This window comes from Dendrobates tinctorius, unplaced genomic scaffold (genome assembly GCF_039654945.1).
Source record: "Dendrobates tinctorius isolate UK_male_01 unplaced genomic scaffold, ASM3965494v1 ptg000062l, whole genome shotgun sequence".
Classification (NCBI taxonomy): Eukaryota; Metazoa; Chordata; class Amphibia; order Anura; family Dendrobatidae; genus Dendrobates; species Dendrobates tinctorius.
The window spans coordinates 26,595,916-26,614,948 of record NW_027361730.1 but is presented as its reverse complement, the minus strand read 5'-3'; the positions used below and the strand labels follow the sequence as shown (position 1 = coordinate 26,614,948).

The following is a 19,033-nucleotide window of genomic DNA, read 5'->3' as shown; positions in this document are numbered from 1 at the left end:
CAAGAAAAGTGCCTGATTTGTAAAAAATGAATGATTTTACCTGAATTACTCTGCGTAAATGATTTTTGTAAATAAACTTGCATTCGTTTCATTTTCTGCTTTTGCATTGCGTATTGCAACACCTTGAAAAATGGGCCTCCCTCCAAAATGGGCCCCGGGCCACCCTGTCATGATCCTGTGTTGGATCTGGCGGTATTAAATGCAAAGTGAACTTTTTTTACTTTGGAAAGTTCCAAGGTGTCTTGACTGTCCCCGGTGGTGGTGAGTGGTATTGCACTTTAGGGTTTTTTGCACTTAATTATGGATTAGGTGTGACACCCTATAAAGGTGTGCTCAGGGGGTTCACTCACTGCCTGTGATATTGTGAGTTTGTGTCCACTCTGTTTTTGGAGAGCCTGGATGAAGGATGGAGCTGGTGAGGAGTCCTGCGCAGCTTAGCCAGGGGGGACGTGTTGCAGCTATGGTGTCTGGACGAAGGGCTGGCATGGCGTGGTGGGGTCGCAGTGATGGTGTCAGCGGGAAGTGTCTGCATGGGCTGGTGGAGTGGCGACTATGGAGAGTGGCACTCACCATGTGGGTCTTGGCCGCTGAGCTGGACTCAAGCATGCTCGACTTCGTGTCAGCAGCTGAACTCGTCCTTGGGACTCTGGTTCTAAGCAGCTGCAACTGGTGTTGGACTCTGCTCCAAGGTTGCACTAAGGTGAAGGATCCTGTTATGGTGATGGATCCGGGTGGAGGAGAAGATGCACTCAGGTGGAGGGCTCTGTTGCTAGGAGCGCACGCAACAGAGCAAAGCTAAGTGGTGTTTCCCCTGTATTGTCTCTTTCCTCATGTGTGTTATTAGTGCAGTGGTGGGATTAGTCTCCGCACCGACCCATTCCCTAGTGAGGGTTTAGGGTCAGGGTGAGCAAGGGCGTTAAGGTACGCGTGCGGCGCCCGGTGCGAAACCGGCATAGGGAATGTTAGGAGTGCAGGGACACTGGCTCAGGGGAGCTCAGGAGGTCTCCAATTCCCTTTTCCCTATAGCAGGGCCCACCATTGTTGATGTTTCCCAGGTCCCCCTTATTATTTAAATTTGCCATACTGGAGGCGGGGTTTCCAGAATGTTTATTAACGTGTAATACCTAAATTCGCCAGGTGGAGGCGGCGTATCCACCTGCACGTATTATTATTTAAATGCGCCCCACTGGAGGCGGTGTATCCAGGGTCACGTGTGTCACATGGGTTCGCCTTGCGGAAACATCTGCGTCCTGACACACGTGACCATGACACACCCACCTCTTAAATCCAGCCCTGAGGAGGATATGTGGCCAAATGTTTCCTAAATTTGAGGACAAACCTTGTGAGGCCCAGCAGCAAATTAGTAAGTACAATCCTTGTATAATATTATTATTTATTTATAAAGCACCATTTGTTCCATGGTACTGTACATGAGAAGGGGTTAAATACAAATTACAGATATCACTTACAGTAAACAAACTAACACTCACAGACTGATATAGAGGGGAGAGAGGACCATGCCCTTTTGGGCTTATACGCTACAGGATGGTGGGGAAGGAGACAGTAGGTTGGGGGGTTGCAGCAGCTCCAGTGATGGTGAGGCGGTAGCTCCAGTAGTGGTGAGGAGGCAGCAGGGATCATTGCAGGCTGTAGGCTTTCCTGAAGAGGTGGGTTTTTGGGTTCCGTCTGAAGGATCCAAGTGTGGTTGATAGCCAGACGTGTTGGGGCAGGGAATTCCAGAGGATGGGGCTATTCGGGAGAAGTCTTGGAGGCGGTTGGGTAAGGAGCAAATAAGTGTGGAGGAGAGAAGGAGGTCTTGGGAGGACCGTAGATTACGTGAGGGAAGGTATCGGGAGATTAGTTCAGAGATGTATGGAGGAGACAGGTTGGAGATGGCCTTGTAGGTGTTAGGGATGGCGGAACGCACTAAATATTAAATAATAGAAAGTGCGTTCGCTGCCCGGGGTCCACCGTGCAGTAGGTGTTGAAATCAATGCTAGACAATGGCAGACACGCTATAATGCACACGGGTTCAACGTCACCCGATGTGCGCAGAGCGGCCTCTGTTAACTCACAGAGGTGCTGTAACATAAACATACTGTAAACACCGAGCCTGTTAGACTCACAGGTCTCAGCGAAATTGCGCGCACGGTATCAGGTGACAGGACACGGGTCCAAGACGGGATGGTGTCCGTCTAGACCTACCGTGCGTGCGGCGTCGCTACTGCGGACGCCGGTAAATGCTGCTGAATGCAGCGCGGCGGCAGACACAGCCGCTATGCGATAGTGCCGTGAGAGACGTGACACCACCGGACGCTAGTGTAGAGGTGCGGTGTGCACAGTGGCCTAAGGTTTGCCACTGACTGGCGCTGACTCTTTCTATAGTTCCCTATCCACATGCGTAATATCAGAGGGAGGGGAATCTTAATAAGTCAGTCACCAGAATCATACATCCATCACCATTCACACATCTAGCAAGAAGAGTCTATACTAGTGCATGGCCGCTCGGCCATGCGGGCCTTTTATAGCCGTGCGCTGCCGAGACCTTCCAGATCTCTGAGATCAGATCAGGAGAAGGACCTGAGCACGTGACTCCCGATCTCCAATGGGAGATCGTCTCGTGAGCATGCCCAGTAGCGGGACGAGAAGACTTAGGCTCTGGAGTGGCTTGCTGCAGGACAGCCTGCTCTGTTATTGCTGACCCAGAGCTGGCAGCAACAACCAGTCCTACAGAGCTGGTCTGAGCAGAGCGTCTGGGACGCCGAGATTGCTGTGCAGGCTCCTGAGCGGTCGGTGGAGAATGGGAGACCACTGGATGCAAGGCTCTGGATTCCCGCTGTACAGCTGCAGGAACCCGACGCCTAACATTACCCCCCTCCCAGGGCCCCCCTCTGAGCCTCGTTACGATCAAAGGCCGCAATCAGGACCGGAGTGTGGATGTTCTCCACTGGCTCCTAGGTCCGGGCCTCTGGACCATGACCCTTACAGTCCACCAAATGAAATTTTTTGCCACGCACAATCCTGTATCCCACAATGGCGTTAACCTCAAACTCATCCGAAGACAAGTCTGATGACCTGGCAGATGACTCGGAGAACCGGGCCAAGTGAACAGGTTTGAAAAGGGACACGTGGAAGACGTCAGAGATGGCTAAATGTGGTGAAAGAGCCAGGCGGTAGACCACCAAGCTGATTCACTCGAGAACCTTAAAAGGTCCGATGCACGAACTTGGTGGACTCGGCCCACAGCTTGATATTTCGAGCAGAGAGCCACACCAAGTCGCCGAGGGAAAAGGTTCGAGCGGGGCGCCGATGTTTGTCGGCGGACGCCCTCATTCTTTCTTTAGAGGCTCGAATAGCATCCTGGGTGCAATCCCAAATGTCGTGAGCCTCCACTGCCCAGTCTGCCACCCTGGAATCAGTGGAGGACACTCGCATCGGGACAGAGACGCGCGGATGCTGGCCGTAATTAAGAAGGAACGGCGTCTGACCAGTGGAATCAGCCACTGCATTATTCGGGGCAAATTCAGCCCACAGTAGTAAAGATGCCCAGTCATCCTGCCTGGCAGAGACAAAATGTCGCAGGTACATGACGAGAGTTTGGTTGGCTCTCTCAACCAACCCGATCGACTCGGGATGATAAGCGGAGGACAGATTTAGCTCAATACTGAGTAGACTGCAGAGCTCCCTCCAAAACCGAGACGCGAATTGGGGACCTCGGTCACTAACAATTTTGCCCGGCATGCCATGCAAACGCAATACATGTTTTATGAACAGTGTGGCAAGACCACGAGAGGAAGGCAGCCGTACGAGTGGCACCAGATGCACCATTTTAGAAAAATGGTCAGTGACCACCCAGATGACTGTATTGCCACCAGACTTGGGCAGGCCAACCACAAAATCCATGCCAACCATCTCCCAAGGTCTGTCTGCCACCGGCAGAGGATACAGTAACCCAGCCGGCCTCTGTCTAGAGGACCTGTTCCGCGCACACGAGACGCATGCCTGTATGTATTCCTTCGTGTCCCGGGCCATGTGCGGCCACCAATAAGACCTTGCCAGGAGTTCTGTGGTCCGCTTATTGCCGAAGTGACCACCCACTCTGGACACGTGTGCCCACGCAAGAACCTCCGGCCATAGCTGAGGAGGGACAAAGGTCTTGCCCGGTGGCACTGACTCGTGAACAATTGGGGCCACGGTCCTGAAACTCTCAGTAGGGAGAATTAGCCGAGGCTCAGCCTCCTCTTCCCCCGCTGAAACCACCGAACGGGAGAGAGTATCCGCATGGACGTTCTTCTCTCCAGACAGATAGTGCAAGGTGAAGTGGAAGCGGGAGAAGAAGAGCGACCACCAAGCTTGACGAGAGTTCAAGCGCTGGGCTGTTTGTAAATAGACCAGGTTTTTATGGTCTGTATACACCTGGAAGGGAAACTGGGCTCCCTCCAGGAGATGTCTCCACTCGGAAAAGGCCAACTTCATTGCCAGCAGCTCCCTGTCCCCGATGGAGTAGTTCTTCTCCGCCGGTGAGAAGGTCTTTGTGAAGAAAAAGCAGGGATGCTTCCGACCTTGAGCATCCTTCTGAAAAAGGACTGATCCTGCACCGACGGAAGAAGCATCCACCTCTAGGATAAAAGGTTTATCCACATCGGGACGGTGTAATATGGGAGCGCCCGCAAAATAGGTCTTCAGAGACGAGAAGGCCTTGGAGACCTGTTCTGACCAAGCCTTGGGATTAGCTCCTTTCTTAGTGAGGGCAACCAGAGTAGCTACCAGTGTGGAGAAGTGGGGAATGAACTGGCAGTAATAGTTGACGAACCCCAAAAAGCGCTGCACCGCTTTGAGCGAATGGGGCTCCTGCCAGTCCATTACCACTTGCAATTTGGCAGGATCCATAGCCAACCCCTGGGCCGAGATGATGTAGCCCAGGAACGGCAAGGACTCCTGCTCAAACTGGCACTTCTCCAGCTTGGCGAAGAGAGAATTCGCCCGCAGACGGTCGAAGACCCTGCAGACGTCTCTCCGGTGGGAAGTCAAATCTGGAGAAAAGATGAGGATGTCATCCAGATAGACCACCACTGAGGTAGAGAGCATATCGCGGAAGACATCGTTAACAAAATCCTGGAAGACAGCAGGTGCATTACAGAGGCCGAAGGGCATGACCAGATATTCATAGTGGCCATCCCTGGTGTTAAAAGCTGTCTTCCACTCGTCTCCCGTCGATCTAATTTTGTAAAGATCCGGGCCCCTCGCAACCTGTCAAATAACTCAGAGATCAACAGAAGAGGGTATTTGTTTTTAACTGTTATGGTGTTGAGACCTCTGTAGTCAATGCAGGGACGTAACTCTCCACTCTTCTTCTGCACGAAGAAGAACCCTGCACCAGCTGGCAACACCGACTTTCTGATAAAACCGCTTGCCAGGTTCTCCCGGATATATTGAGACATAGCCTCCATCTTGGGGAGTGATAGCGGATACACGCAGCCTCTAGGAGGTTCCGTGCCTGACAATAGATCTATCGGACAATCGCAAGGATGGTGCGGCGGAAGCGTCTCCGCAGATTTTTTAGAGAAGACGTCCGCGTACTGGTGGTATGGTTTGGGAAGCGCGGAGAGATCCACGGGCACTTCAGTGGAGGCTACCTGAACACTGCCCCTCAGACACCTTCCCTCACAGTCCTTGCTCCAACCCAGAATATTCCCCGAAGCCCAATCAATATGAGGGGAATAGCAACGGAGCCAGGGAACTCCAAGAAGCACCTGGTCGATGCCATCAGGCAAAATGAACAAGGACAAAATCTCATGGTGGGATGGTGACATTGAGAGCCCGAGTGGTGCCGTCTGGTGGATAACCTGAGATGGTAAAGGTGCACCATTAACCACCCTGATGGTCAAGGGTTGGAGCAGTAACACCAGTGGAATAGCGTGCTTTTGGTCGAAGGACAAGGACATAAAGTTCCCTTCTGCCCCGGAATCCATGGTGACCTCTGCCTCCCAGGTGGAAGCTCCGCTATTTAAGGTCCCAAGGAATACCGGTTTGGGAGAGAAAGGTTTCATATCTGATAGACCCCCACCTACGACCACTGGACGTGATCGTCTTTTCAACCGCTGTGAACACGTGTTCACCGAGTGACCAAACTACCGGCACTGGTAACAACGTGCAGAGCTTCGCACCGGACGCGGCTTGGGACCGGCGCGGGACACCTCCATAGGTTCAGAAGGTATCTGCTCCTGAACGGGAAATTTTAGCGGCTCGGAGAAGGTGGGAGCCAAAACAACCCTTCACCTGGATTGCGCACGCTCCAACCCGCGCTCCGTAAACCGGAGATCAATGCGGGTGGAAATGGCAATCAACTCCTCCAGAGTTGTGGGGAACTCTCTGGTTGCTAGAGCATCCTTGACATGCTCCGCTAACCCTCTCCAAAACACAGGGACGAGTGTCTTATCAGGCCACTCCAGCTCGGAGGCCCATGTCCGGAATCGGACGGCGTAATGGCTGATCGAGAGGGAACCCTGTGTTAGGGCTGATAGTTGGAGAGAGGTGTCGTGAGTGACCTGTGGTCCCAAAAAGACCTGCTTAATGGATGTGAGAAACTGAGCGGTTCTCAGAACCACGGGGTCGTCACACTCCCACAATGGCATAGCCCACTCTAACGCCCTGCCCGACAGGAAAGAGACACTAAACCCCACCTTAGCCCGCTCTGTAGGGATCCTTGCGGCCAGTAGCTCAAGCTGAATAGAGCACTGGCTCATGAATCCCCTACAGGTGGCGCTGTCACCCGAAAACTTGTCGGGCTGCGGGAGGCGGGATAATGTCAGTGCCGGTGTGAGCGTGGGCAAACGTGAGACAGCCTCTGCGACTGCCTGAACAGTGGCCGCAGTAGCATTCGCAGCTGAGGTAGGACTCTCGAGAGCCACCAACCTGCCCTCCAGCTGCCGAATGTACTGCCGCAGCTGCTGTTGGTCTGCCATTACTAGCCAGAACCTGGCGCTAGTATAATGTTAGGGATGGCGGAACGCACTACTTTAAATATTAAATAATAGAAAGTGTGTTCGCTGCCCGGGGTCCACCGTGCAGTAGGTGTTAAAACCGCTGCTAGACAATGGCAGACGCGCTATATGGTGGTATAATGCACACGGGTTCAACGTCACCCGATGTGCGCAGAGCGGACTCTGTTAACTCACAGAGGTGCTGTAACATAAATATAAACATAAACACCGAGCCTGTTAGACTCACAGGTCTCAGCGAAATTGCACGCACGGTATCAGGTCACAGGACACAGGTCCAAGACAGGGGACGGTGTCCGTCTAGACCTACCGTGCGTGCAGCATCGCTACTGCGGACGCCGGTAAATGCTGCTGAATGCAGCGCGGCGGCAGACACAGCCAATATGCGATAGTGCCGTGAGAGACGTGACACCACCGGACGCTAGTGTATAGGTGCGGTGTGCACAGTGGCCTAAAGTTTGCCACTGACTGGTGCTGACTCTTTCTATAGTTCCCTATCCACATGCGTAATATCAGAGGGAGGGGAATCTTAATAAGTCAGTGATCAGAATCATACATCCATCACCATTCACACATCTAGCCAGAAGAGTCTATACTAGCGCATGGTCGAGCGGCCATGTGGGCCTTTTATAGCCGTGCGCTGCTGGGACCTTCCAGATCTCTGAGATGGACCAATCAGATCAGGAGAAGGACCTGAGCACGTGACTCCCGATCTCCAATGGGAGATCGTCTCGTGAGCATGCCCAGTAGCGGGACGAGAGGACTTAGGCTCTGGAGTGGCTTGCTGCAGGACAGCCTGCCCTGCTATTGCTGACCCTAAGGTGGCAGCAACAACCAATCCTACAGAGCTGGTCTGAGCAGAGCGCCTGGGACACCGAGATTGCTGTGCAGGCTCCTGAGCGGTCGGTGGAGAATGGGAGACCACTGGATGCAAGGCTCTGGATTCCCACTGTGCAGCTGCAGGAACCTGACGCCTAACAGTAGGTCAGTATTAGTAATTTGAATTGGATATGCTGAGGGAATGGGAGCCAGTGAAGAGATGTAGCGAGGAGAGAGATGAATTAGTCGGACGACAGAGTTGAGGATGGACTGAAGAGGTGCAAGGGTGTTAGCAGGGAGGCCACAGAAAAGGATGTTGCAATAGTCGAGGTGGGAGATGATGAGAGCATGCACAAGTAGTTTAGAGGGTTGAGGAAGGGATGGATTCTGGAAATATTTTTGAGCTGGAGGCAACAGGAGGTGGAGAGAGCTTTGATGTGCGGTTTGAAGGACAGGGCAGAGTCAAGGGTTACTCCAAGGCAGTCGACCTCCGGTACGGGGGAAAGCGTGATGTCGTCAATTGTTATAGAAAGGTCGGGTAAGAAAGATCTGTGAGATGGGGGAAAGATGATTAGTTCAGATTTGTCCACTTTGAGTTATTAATATTATTGAGCTATGTAACACGTGTTAACTTCAGACTACTACCTAATTATATCTGCTTTGATTGTACCAATATTTGGCATATTACTGTGATAAAACCTAATAATTATCATGCCACATTATAGTGTAAAATACTTTATAAATTTCCAAAGCAGATTTTATATATTAAATATTTATGTGTATGTTTGTTTGCAGTGAATGATGTCATGAGACGCTGGCGCAGCGTGAGGGACCAGTACCGGCGTGAACGACAGCAGTGTGCCAGGAATGGGGATGCAGCACCGATGAAAAGAAAGTATATATACTTTGACAGGCTTTCTTTTCTGGCTCCCGTTCTGGATCTGAGACCGTAAGTGTTTGCATCACACCACATTTTAAACATGCTGGTTTTAGATTCACATCTAATTTTTTTTTTTTCAATCCCATTAAAACAGTACTCAGTTAAACCTAACTGAGGGAGACAGCCTCTGACTCAGAGGCTCCTATAGATCCAGTCGGGAAAAGGTGAAGAGGTGGCTCGCCCATCATCTGCACCTTCCAGCTGCATCCTCACACAACCACCACCACCAGCACTGGCATCAGAGGAACAGGAGAAACATCCAGAGGAGGACCAGAGAAACAGCAGCAGCCTTACCGTGCCTCTGGAGACCTCACCCCAGGCTGCTGTCATCCCATGCCATGGCCGGCGCAGGAGAGACATTACAGCCTCTAGCACCAAGAGGCACGTGAATACTGGTGTATTAAATTATTTGGCCAGGGCAGAACAGGATGATGGGGAGGAAGCATATGCCCGCAACCTGGCCCGTTACCTCCGTCCAATACCCTGGGAGGTTAGGCAGCATGCCCGTGGAGCAATTCAAATACTAATTGATGCCTGCACAACCATAATGACCCCAACCCATTTTTTGAATATTTGGAACTCTGGAAACTCTCAACCAGAAATCCGCTTCAAATGCCGTGAATTTCCCAAGTGCAGGCTTAATCAGTATCTAAGTCACCTTCTCCCAACACCCCAGCCACACACCCCCCCCCAAACACTATATTAGCCTACACAGGGCCAAATGTCAGGCTATAATGCACCTGCCCAATATGGCCACTTGATCAGACTCTCTGTTAGAGGCTGGTCCCAACATGGTTATGGTCAACACGGCCATATTGGGGGGTATGAACCACATGGATGCTCCAATCCCCAGGAGTATCCTCTCCAGTATCCAACATCACATTTATTGCCTCCATCACAGGATCTTGGTCAGATCCACCATCAGTTGCAGTAAACAGAGCAAGCTGCCCTTCCGCCATCACCACCACCACCAATGTACCATAACTTATAATTTATGTTTATTATGTTTTTTGTTATACTCTTTTTTTTATTCTGCTAAGTTATTGTTAGTTGTCCCATCTGTATTGGGAGAAGAAACAATATGCTGCTAATATTGTTTTGTCTTATGACTCTAGTTTTTGAGTAAAACAGTTTGGACAAACTGACTAATGTGTAATGTTCTGACTAAATGGTTAATCTTTGCATTTAAACATTTGCTACTTTATAAGGTAAATACAATACACATGTGAAACCAAAAAATGAGTTTACTTAAACTACATAATTCAAAGTTACAACATAGAAATAGCATAGTGTTGCCATGGAGTAGCTCCCTCTGGTGTAAAAAAAAAAATAGTAAAAACATTCTGCACTTTTAATCCAGAGGGTTGATGATGGAGACATATCACATGTGTAATAGGCCTCACAACATTTGACAACACAACTTAATCACCTTCAGATGAGGAGCAGTCATGTCTTCTTGTACAGTTATGAAGGATCACACACGCTTTAATCACCTCATTTACATTAGAATCACCAAGCTGAATGGCTGACTGCAGGACATGCCATTTGGCACAAAGAATGCCAAAGGTACACTCAACCGGTCGTCTTGCGCGGGATAGGCATAAGTTAAAAATTCTGCGCCGGTAGTCCAGGCCTCTGCAGGGATAGGGCCTCATGACGTGACGTGTTAATTGAAAGGCCTCATCTGAAACCAAAACATATGGCACAACATCCATAGTGGACCCTGGTAGGTGAAGTGGGGGTGGTAAGTCCAACTGATTATTGCGCAGCCACCGACCGACCCATAATGGAAGAATTGGACTCTGGAGTCTCCAGTTCTTCCATAGGCCCCAATATCTACAATTAGAAACCTGTCGCGACTGTGGACCAGGGCCAACAACACTACAGAAAAATATTGTTTATAATTATAATGTTGGGACCCTGAGTTTGGCGGCTTACGCACACGGATGTGCTTCCCATCCAGGGCTCCAATACAGTTTGGAAACTTGCACGTCTCCTCAAAACCACGGGCGATCATCAACCAGTTGTTAGGAGTGGCGGAAGACACTAAATAAAAAATAAATAAAGTGCCTTCGTCACCCAGGGTCCACCGTGCGGTGGATGGAAAAACCGCTGCTAGAGAGGCAGAGCACAAGGCGGTAATGTGCACAAGGGTTAGACGGCACCCAGTGCACAAAAGCAAGCTCTGTTTTACTCACAGAGCTGCAGGCAAATAAGCTCAAATTAAACGCTGAGTCTTTTCAGAGTCACAGACACACAGCGATATAGTCGTGGTATTCGCAGTCACAGGAGTAGCCTTAAACAGCAGGACTACTCCGTCTAGGCCTACCGTCAAATAAGGTGCGAAGCGTCGCAACCGCGGACGCAGAGAAAGCTGCAACTGCAGCGCGGCAAGAACTGAGCCGCTGGCAAGGCGCTGCAATAACGCTGGCTCAATGTAGACGCTAAGCTGCTGAGCAAGATGGAGCATATGCGCGCTGGCGCTAGCGCTGCTACTGGCTGAACCCAAACACTCACACAATCGTATTATCAGAGGGATAGGGTTTTCTTAATAAGTCAGTCACCAGTCCAAGCATCCATCACCATACATACAGCAGCAAGTATGAAATACTAGCGCATGGCGGAACAGCCATGAGCGCTTTTTAAACCAAACAGGACCTTCCGGAAGTCTCCAAGGCTCCAGGAGGAGCCAATAGGATTAGACACAGGACCTGAGCATGTGACCCCCGAACACCAATGGGAGCTCGTCCCATGGGCATGCTCAGTGGAGGGAACAGAGGACTTAGCCTCTGGAGAGAGTTGCCGCAAGGCACTCTCCTCTGCAATCTCCTCTATCACAGATGAAACGCAGGAGACTGCAGCATGTAAGGGTCTAGATTTCATCATAGGGAAGGAAGAAATCAGACTCCTAACACCAGTCTTCCAATATTGGCTCAGGCATGACCACTTGATGGAGTCGTGACCATATTTCCGAACACGTAGACCGGACTATGCCTGAGATTGTTGGTTTTCCTATTAAAAATTCATGATGCAATGCCGCAGAGGAAAGGCCAGTTGCAAGGAAGCTAAAAGTAAACGGAAAAAAAAAATAGATAACATTCACCATAACAAACCATTTTCACATTCAGCAAAGTTATAGTTTGTACCTAACAAGCCTTGCCATAATAACATTAAAACACATGCAATGGCTTTGGGGTTGAAAACATTTTCAAATATTATGATTAAACACATGTTGTATTTTCACATTAAAAACCAAACTGAACAAAAAGTAAGGTATCAGGGAAGAAAAAAATGAAGGCTGTTTGAAACATCATCAACATAGAGGAAGAATACATACCGTAACGTAAGGATAAGGCGCTCCTCAGCAGAAATACACTTACGCATCCTGGTGTTCTTAAAGGTGATCCCAGGCGCACTATCTCCAACAGAATATCAAAGCTGGCAAGGGTCATCTGAAAATATTGGAAAAACATGTCAGGATGGGTCCGCAGAGAAGCATAGAGATGGTGGAAATGGCGGAAATGGCCTTTAGTGAGGCATTGCCTCAGAAGCGGATGGACCCACATTCGTATCCGCCTCCTCGGCTCCACAATCACTGGGTATGGCTCCCCACAGTGTTGTGACAAAACCCAGTTTTAAAGCACCCGCTCAGTTGTGTTGAAAGTAAGCCTGTCTGACATGTTTGACACAAAGCAGAAAATGCAACCTACACAAGCACGGACTGAAAATGCAAAGATCGGAGGCTGCCACCTGTTGTAGAGGCAATAAATAGAGTTGTTGATTATGATTTAAATTATTTTCAGACCTAAAAACCATTAAATGTCCATTTTGCAAGGTTCCGAGGAAAAAAGAAAAAAAAAATCGCCATACGGATTTCACACGGATGCCTAGATGCGACAAAGTTGCAACCTCGTATTGCACACGTGTAGGGAAGGTGACCTGACGGACGGACGTGTCAGCATAGAGAAAGATAGGTTTGCACAGTTTAGACAGGTGCCAGTAACTACAGTGGGGAAACAGCTAGGAAAGTGTAGTGGACGTGCAGTACCTTGGGTTGACCATTAGATGGCAGGGAGGAGTGTGAGCAAAGGACTTGACAACAGCTTAGGGCTTTAGAAACCGTTGGTCATGGGGGGCGGGGTTACAGTGACGGAGGACCGGGAGAGCTATAAATACTGAGGGAGGGTTCCAGAAGGTTCCAGTCCCCAGGGGGAACTCCAGTGACAGGAGGACTGCGACAGTCTGTGCGCTGTGAGGAGAATCTAACCAGGGGGACTGAGGAGATAGAATGTCAAGGGGGGTGGTCCTGACAGGAAGAACCGCAGAAGGGACGAGGCACTGGGTGTGAGACACCGTATTTGACACGACGACTGATCAGTGGAAGCGTTGTTGGTTTACGGGCCTAAGGCGGCCACAGTGACGGACCTGTCAGGAGCGTCGACGAGTGAGGAGGGGACGGTGTGTGCATACACGTCCCCAGTTACCCCCCAGCCCGGCCCACCGACCCTACATTTGGTGTAGTCGGCAGGATCGCCGCCGCTAATACCTCATCTTCTGTGGCAGGCCTGCCTTAAAGGATGGAGAAGGACTTGGACTGTGCTGCTTGGATTATAAATACCTGTGGATTACAACTGGCTTACCTGTGGATTACAAATTGGGAGTGCTGTGGTGATTCAGTGGTGCTGACAGAAGATCTGGGGCGGTACCAGGTGCTGCGCAAGATGGCGGCATTACTACAGCGCAGGGGAGAGGTCCGGGTGTTTGCAGTCGTGTTGAATGGACTGGGACCCCCTCCAACGTACCCCCGTGGACAGCAGTATGTGCCCGGAGGCCGACGCTCCCATGTACTGGACCCTGGCAGATGGGTGGAAAGGCCTGCCAGTGCCCCACCCAGCAGGAGGAGTGGCACAGAAGAAAAGCTTGGCTGTAGCTGTCTGGCGCCATTCAATTGCTGCCCAACGGACGGTATGAGACGCTGCGGGTGTCGGGGCATCGGCCGCCTAGAGTGGCAATGGAGGCGGGAGATGGAGCTGTGCCAGAAGTCGCCCTCAGAGCCACGGGTGAGCAGCGGGATACTGAGCTGGGGAGCGGAGCCTGTGCGGAGTCATCGAGAGCGGCCGCCACCAATACCAGCAGAGGACTTCGCAGCGGAGCCCCCGAGTCCGGAGGGAAGGCCCGCCGGACAGTGGAGCAAGGAACGGAGGCTGCGGGGGCCACCGCGTGATGATGGGAAGGAGGCTGCAGCGCCGGGGAAGGTGAGAGTACCCCCGGCCCTATCAGTGCCTCCGCAGGTGGCCCCCACCATTCTGCTGCAGCACGCGGCCCCCTGCGCACCGGAAGGCCTAGTTACCACGGGCCCCGTGGTGTATGCGGAACTGAGCGAGGCCCCCGCTCAAGTCCCTGAGCTACCCTGCCCGGAGCTACCAGTGCAGCGTTCATCCGAAGACGCTATTGCGCTCCCCTTGCCAAGAGCAGCTGCCTTGTTGGAACCGGCCGTTACTCCGGCTCCGTTAGAAGTTTTGGATGCAGCCTACCCTGTGGCCGCGGTTATGCCAGCGTTAGAACCGGCTGTGGCCTGTTTGACAGGCCCTGTAACTCCAGCCCTCAAGGACCCGGATGTCCTCATCCGCCACCCGGCCCCAGCGGCTGCCGGGCCGCAGATATCATCGGCCGCCTCTGCCCCACGCACTTTTACAGCGAAGTCCCGCCCACCGGACTCTGGGACTGGCACGGCACCCTCCGTTTGGGTCGCGGAGGTGATCAAACAAAAGAAAGTTCGGGAGCAGGAGGTATGGAGCCTGCTCCACTCAAAGGGGGAGGCTTGCATGGCGGTGGAAAGATCCCGGGGATGGCTGGTATACACCAACGTCGACGGGGGTACGGCTTCATCCGTGACACGACCGGCCAGAAGGTATATGTGAATGTGGCTTCCATACGGCATGGTCGGGCGCTTAAGGAAGGGGACTTGGTTTCCTACTAAAGAATACTGCCCCCGCGGGTATTATGCTGTGGCAGTGCTAGCGGAGCCTGTTATGATTGAGTCACCGTAGGAGGCAAAAACAGAAATGCTAGCCAAGTCCAGAAAACCAGAGAAGTTGGCAACTATCAGATTGCAGACCCCTGAACCTATCAACACAACTAGCAGTAGCCGTGGGGGGTTCCTACGATGACCTAGACCCCTCGATCACAGCCGGAGAGATACATAGGCCTAAAGAAGGAAAGGGGAAATCTAACTGCACCAGAGCAGACCCCAAAGCAATAGGCAGCCCCCCACATATAATGACGGTGAAGCAAGATGAAAACACTTACACAGACAGAAAGACAGACTGATCAAAGACGGGGCCCAAAAACTACCTAGATAGGAACGGATAGGAAGGCTGCTGTCTGCAATCTGCCAAAACCCTATCAGAGACAAAAGCCAACAAGCTGATATAAAAATGGCCCTGAAGCAACTAAGCTTCAAAAACTAAATCAGCACTCAGGTACTTTCAGAAGACAGAGCTAACGGATCACTGCACACTCCAGCAGGGAGTGGCAGAATCCGAAAAACAAAAACAAAACTTAAATGCAAAAAGGCAAAACAGAAAACTTAGCTTTAGGAGAGCAGGAATCAGACTGGTGTCCAAGAGTCCACAGAGAAATCACCCGCAGGGCAGAAAGGGCGTAGGCTGCCTTAAATCCAGTCAGTGACTCCACTCAGCCAATCGTCTTCATTAGTACCAGGTGCCTGATAATCAGGCTCACTACCTTCCTTCACTAGAATAGGGAGTTACCAGGCCCCAGTGACGGAGGGGAAAATGAACTCACAACAGGAGCCCGAAGGAAGCGAACCCCCGTAAAGAGGACTTGAATGGACACCCTCAGTATTCCCAAAACTCCACGGCTGTGGGGTCCCTCACTACTGACCGCTAGAAGGTGAATTGAACTGTCAGGAGTTTGCAGCTGGTTATAAGGACAGTTGCGTTTGAAAAAAATATATATGTTTTGTTGTTGTTTATCTGATGCAACTATTTTTCTCTTTCTTCTTTCTATGTTCCTTGTATGGGAAGTATACGTAAATATGTTTGCCTGACAGAACGGGGATACAGAAAAGCGGAGGAGTGTCCAGGTCCAAGGAAGGGGGGAGGACGAAAGGGGATCTGCAATGTTATGTTGTTATATGTTGGTTTTAAAATGAGCAAAAGAAAATGAAAAAAAAAAATATAAAAATGGGTACTTGTGCTGTTATAAAGTTGTTTAATGTATAATATGCCAAAGTAAAATGAAACAGGTTCGGGTAAGGGAAGGTCTGCGGGACCAAAGGAAAGTGTGAGATCCGGTAGGGAACTAAGAGTTGAGGAGGTCTGGGAGACCGGGACGCCGACCATGACATGTAATTGAAAGAAAGGAAAATGAGTTGGAAGACGTGAGAGAGACAGCCGTCCTAGGTCAGGTCCCCAACACCACGGACACCCCTGAAGGAGGAAGGCGGGTGCTGGTAATGATCTGGAAGGTAAGAGACCTCGATCATGGCGTACCGAATAGTGGAAGGTGACAGTAGGGGAGAGTAGGGGAATGTACACGCCATAGAGAGAAATCGGTGTACCTAGCCCAATTTGAAAGACGTTGTCATGTGGTGTGCGCGCTGGTGAGTAGCAGTAGGCTGCTCAGAGCATAGTGCTCCCAGTATGGTTCGGCCCCCGCAGGTAGTGGGTTTGGCCCAACAGCTGGTCCGACAACAGAGTGTAGGTGTAGCTTCAGAACGACGAAGGCAGGGATGACGACTGTCGAGGACGACAATGGACAAAGGAAGGGAGAGTGTAGGGAAGGTGACCTGATGGACGGACGTGTCAGCATACAGAAAGATAGGTTTGCACAGTTTAGACAGGTGTCAGTAACTACAGTGGGGAAACAGCTAAGAAAGTGTAGTGGACGTGCAGTACCTTGGGTTGACCATTAGATGGCAGGGAGGAGTGTGAGCAAAGGACTTGACAACAGCTTAGGGCTTTAGAAACCGTTGGTCATGGGGGGCGGGGTTACAGTGACAGGGGACCGGGAGAGCCATAAATACTGAGGGAGGGTTCCAGAAGGTTCCAGTCCCCAGGGGGAGCTCCAGTGACAGGAGGACTGCGACAGTCTGTGCGCTGTGAGGAGAATCTAAACCAGGGGGACTGAGGAGAGAGAACATCAGGGGGGTGGTCCTAACAGGAAGAACCGCAGAAGGGACTATGCACTGGGTGTGAGACACCGTACTTGACACGATGACTGATCAGTGGAAGCGCTGTTGGTTTACGGGCCTAAGGCGGCCACAGTGACGGACCTGTCAGGAGCGTCGACGAGTGAGGAGGGGACGGTGTGTGCATACACGTCCCCAGTGTAACGTACGGTGTGTGGAAAGCGGCCCTGGAAACGGAGGGCCGTGAGGTGAAGGAAGTGCTGTGTGCGTCTGAGGCCGTCAGGCGGACGGCAGGTGAGAAATAACTTGGACTTGTTGCACCCAGAACCTGCCTTCATCTTGTCTCTGTTTCGTCTCTGCGCGGCATAAAGAGGGACCACCCCCCAGCCCGGCCCACCAACCCTACACACGGATGACATAGGGATCACTGTTCAGGGAACATTTCTGCGATTCTCGTCCATGTAAAACAGACCATATTTTTATACGTTAAGTGTGACTCCAGCCTAAGAGAGGTACTTGACACGTAGGGTCCCAGCAGCGTGAGACCACCTTGTCGTTGTTTGCTTGGCATGCATAAATTGGCCAAATTATATACTAAGCGTCTCAATTTTTTTTATTATCCATAGCAGTATTGCTATTCATATTTCATATATTCCATAGCTACATGCTTTAGCACGAGAGTGCAATTTTTTTGTATATCAGAGAAGCCAATGACATCATATTTCTTTTCCTGCGTTTGTAACTCCATTTCTCCTTGTTTGTTGCCCATTCTCTGTGCAGTTGTATAGAAACATTTTAGCTTGTGATAGGTTTCTCTTTCTCCAGTATTTTTATTATTCTGTTTTTTTGTCTTTATTCTACCTTTCAACTTCTAATAGCAGAATTCTCAATAGTATTTGCTCGATGTATGGCTTTTCCTAGCCTTTTTCCTGGATGTGTGTAGACACAATATGGGGAGTGAGAGGTATGTGTGAGGAGGCAGTATAAAGAGTGAGGGGGTAATTATGAAAAGACAGTATGAGGAGGGAGAGGGAAATGTGAGAGGAGGTAGACTATTGAGGGGAATAGTGCAAGGAAACAGTATGAGGGGAGAAAAGTGTGAGTGAGCACAGAATAGAGACTGAGTAGTGTGAGGGGACTTGCATGGGGGGACAATGTAGGGGCACAGCCAGTAGGGGACAGTAAGCCAAAGAGGGGGAGTGTGATGAGGGGGCACAGTATAGAGACTTGGCCCTATAGGGAATAATAATGTCACTGCTATCTTTAAAGGCATCGTGTGGGGATGTGCTGCAGAAGACTGGAGAAGATGGAAGTCTGTAGAGGCGATCTGTGGATGAGAACTCATCATGGAGTCTGGGCAAGATGAAGAAAAGAAAGCGAACGACTCCAATCAGAGACAGCATCATCTATAAGGTACCTAGATGTAAATTATTTTTGAGATGCTGACTCTCTTTTTATTTATGTTTGGGGCAATAAAGGGGTTGTGCACATTTGTGATGAGTCTGCAGTCATTCTGTGTGACTGCAGACTTCTGAAATCTCACAGTGCGAACTGCACACTGTCAGTATTTTCTACCAATGGGTATATTGCATCTGTCCTATTAGTTAGAATAAGACACAGGTAAGATAGCTGCTGGATGTTAAGGTATGTACCTAATGACAGGACGATGTCAGAGTCACATACTTACGGATGTTGTAATGAGTGGCAGTGGAGAAACTCAATACAGATTAACTGTCATTTTAATTTCCTAAATCAATAGTACACATGACAATAAGAAACTTTGTAATATATCTTATTAGAGATATCTAATTCTTTCTTCTCCTGCATTTATATTTTAATCTGAAATCATGGGTAAAATCTATATTCAGTGAAGAGATCTTCCCATTACTGAGATAGGAGATGACAGTTGGTGCTTTTAAAATTCTATGGGAAGAGGAGGAAGAGGGAGGAGCTAGAGGCAAGCTCTCCAGAAATGACAGTTTCCGTTCTCATAAAAATTTATGAGCACCAACTGCCATATCCTACCTCAGTAATGGGAAAATCTGTATTCACCAACACATTTTACAAGTAAAGTGAGATTTTTTTTTATTGTTATGTTTATTGAAATACATTTTTCAA

General features: G+C 50.2%; 1 long non-coding RNA gene across 1 annotated transcript; it reads left to right on the top strand.

Moving 5' to 3' along the window:
* Positions 1-343: 343 nt before the first annotated feature.
* Positions 344-9,905, top strand: LOC141093143 (uncharacterized). Its single transcript, XR_012232992.1, has 3 exons — positions 344-415; positions 8,616-8,769; positions 8,855-9,905. It is a non-coding gene; the product is annotated as an uncharacterized lncRNA (long non-coding RNA).
* Positions 9,906-19,033: the final 9,128 nt, after the last annotated feature.